The sequence below is a fragment of the Fukomys damarensis genome, unplaced genomic scaffold, assembly GCF_012274545.1.
Source record: "Fukomys damarensis isolate Sample0158 unplaced genomic scaffold, DMR_v1.0_HiC HiC_scaffold_39, whole genome shotgun sequence".
Taxonomy (NCBI): Eukaryota; Metazoa; Chordata; class Mammalia; order Rodentia; family Bathyergidae; genus Fukomys; species Fukomys damarensis.
The window spans coordinates 92,818,972-92,822,385 of record NW_022900951.1 but is presented as its reverse complement, the minus strand read 5'-3'; positions in this window follow the sequence as shown (position 1 = coordinate 92,822,385).

Here is a 3,414-nt window from a genome sequence, read left to right as displayed (position 1 = left end):
TATCACCACTCCTGGTTCAATATAGTTTTGGAAACATTAGCCACAGCAATTAGAAAGGAGAAAGAATTTAAAGCAATACAGATAGTAAAGGAAGAAGTTAAACTGTCATTATTTGCTGATGATGTGGAACTCTACATAAAAGACCCAGAAAACTCCGCCAAAAAGACTTCTAGGCTTAATTTTCATTCTCAGCAGAGTAGCTAGATACAAGGTCAACACTAAAAATCAATAGCCTTCTTGTACACAAATAACAGACTCACTGAGACATAAATTAGGGGAAAAAATCCTTTCATTATAGCATTTATAAAATGAAGTATCTAGGAATCAGTCTAATGAAGGAAGCAGGAGACCTCTACACTGAAAACTACAGCACTCTGAAAAAAAAAATCAAAGAGGATAGAAGAAAATGGAAAGATGTCCCTTGTTCTTGGGTAGGAAGAATCAATATAGTGAAAATGCCAATACTTCCAAAACTTCTATACAGATTCAATCAATCCTAATTGAAATCCCAACAGTATATTTCACTGAACTAGAGAAAACAATACAAAATTTCATTTGGAACCAGAAGAGACATAGATTAGCAAAAGCCATTCTAGTCAACAAAGACAATGTAGGGGGTATCACAATCCCCAATGTTAAACTACAATACAAAGCTACTGTCATAAAAACAGCATGGTACTGACAAAGAAACATATCTGAGGACCAGTGGAACAGCTTAGATGATGCAGAAACAACTCCAGACACACTCAGCCACATCATCTTTGAAAAAGGAGCCAAACATCCTCACTGGAGGAAAGATAGCCTCTTTAATAAATAGTGCTGCAAAAACTGAGTTTCAACTTTGCAAAGAGTAAAATTAGGCCCATAACACTCACCATGCATTAAACTAAAATCAAAATGGATTAAAGATCTAAATATTAAAACAGAAACACTAAACTGGCTGGAAGAGAGGTTAGGTAGAATGATCAAAGACACTGGTGTAGGAAAATATTTCATAAAACAAAACCTCAGTTGTCCATGAATTAGCACAAAGAACCAACAAACAGGATCTCATCTTATTAAAAAGCTTCTACACTGCAAGAAAAACTACCAACAGAGTGAAGAGACAATGCACAATGTGGAAAAAATTTTCATCAGCTGTTCCTCAGACAAAGGTTTACTATCTAGAATATATAAAGAACTTTAAAAAAATCAGATTTCCCAAACTTAAAGCCCCAATCCAAAAATGGCATCAGAAATAAACAGACATTTCTCAGACAAAGAAGTAAAAGTAGTAATTAAATGAAAAAATATTCAACATCATTGGTCATTTGACAGATGCACATGAAAATAATGCTGAGATTCCTCCCCTCTCCAGAAAGAATGGTTTATATCAAGAAATCAACCAATGATGAATGTAACTGTACTGTATACCTAAAATGTATCAATAAACTCAATGAGAGAAAGAAAAAGAAATCAACCATAACAAATGCAGTGGGGAAAAGCCAACCCTTCTCCACTGTTGGTGGGAGTGTAAACTGGTGCAACCACTATACAAATCAGTATAGAGATACCTCAAAAAACTAGGATTACAGGTACCATTCTGCCCAGCTATGCCCCTGCTGGGTATCTTCCCCAAAGAATTAAAAGAATCATACCACATCAATATATGTGCACCCGTACTCATAGCAGCACAGTTTGTAATAGCTAACACTTGGATACAGGCCAAGTGCCCATCAACTAGAGACTGGAAAAAGAACATATGCTTTTTTTAAAAATGGAGTCCTACTCAGCAAAAGAGAATGAGAAATTAAAGACATTTATAACTAAATGGGTGCACATTGAGTCCATGCTCTTAAGTGAAATAAACACGATACACACATGTAAATACCAAATAGTTTCTCTGATGTGAGAAACTGGAAGTGTGAATAAGGACTAAAAGGTATAACAGATAATGTGAAAAAGAAAGAAAAGGGTCAAAGGGGAAGTTGGAGGAGTAGGAGAAAGGAAAGAAGGGCATGGAATTAATATGAGGAAATGAAAAAATAGAAACAAAGTCTTTGTAAACAGGGAGCGTGGAAGGGTTTATGGGAGGGTAGGGCAATGGGGAAAAAATAATGGCCAAGATAAATTATATAAATGTACAAATTTCCAGTGATGAATGTCATTATAGTGTATACCTAAAATTTACCAATAAAATTAATTTTTTAAAAAGAAAGAAATGGTATTCGAGCCAGGTGTGGTGATGCAACCTGTAATCCCAGCACTTGGGAGGCTGAGGCAGGAATATCGCCATGAGTTCAAAGCCAGCCTGGACTACATAGTGAGACCCTGTGGCAAAAAACAAAGAGAAAGAAAGAGTGTTAGATCTGTATTATGGTCTGGAGTCTTTCCCTGCTCAATACCACTTCCTGCGCCTGTACTGTAGTGCTACCCATAACAATTTTCTGCAGTCACACACAAAAAAAAAAAACAGCCTCAGGATTCATCTGGCTCCACCACCAGCTCTCCTCCATTCAATAAATGGCTAAGTGCATTCCCAAGGAAAGAGCTAAAAGCTGGGCATGGTGGCACAGGCCTGTAATTCTAGCACTCTAAGGGCCAGATGCAGAAGGAGTGCAATTCTGAGCCCAGCCTGGTGAACTTAGCAAGATCTTGTCTCAAATTCAAAGGACTGGAAATGTAGTTTAGTGCAAGAGCCCTAGGTTCAACAACCAGTACTGTGGTTGAGGGGAGGGGTGCTTGTCGAGACTGAGATAAAACTAGCAACAATAATTAATGCTTTATGCAGAGTTAAAAATATTTCCAATTGAATTTCAAAGCATTAAGGTCCAAAAGAATGATGACATGTTGACAATAAACTCTGAGCTCCCCACTCCAGGAGAAAAAGCTGATACACATTCCACTGCTGGAATCCACTCTATACTACTGACTAGCCCTCAAAACCCAAATACCTGACTAAAGATCAGGACATAAAAGACACCCCTCCAGCCTATCTAAGGCAGAGTTGGCTGCAATGGTTGAAGGGCAGCAAAACAAATTATAAATAATAGAGAATAGCAACAAGTCATAGAGGGTGAAAAAAAAAACTTCCTAATAGGGTACCTAAAAAGGGAATATGTAGCTGGCCCTTGGTTTGCAAGCAAATCGTCTTGTAAAATTTTATTTGTAAGTCTTCTGTATCCACTGTAAAACACATTCTACTTTCCTACACAGGAAGTAAATATTTTAAGTGGTTCCACTGATTTCTTTTTTGTACCCGGGATCGAACTCAGTACATTGTGCCTGTGAGGCAGGCAGCAGAACCACTGAGCTCAGTCCTCCTAATTTTCTTTTTTTCAACAGGGATTGGAATTTAGGCAGACATGGCACTAGTGAGCTAAAACCCCAGCCTCTTCCACTGATTTCTTAAGAATTTTTGTGCATCTATAAAAG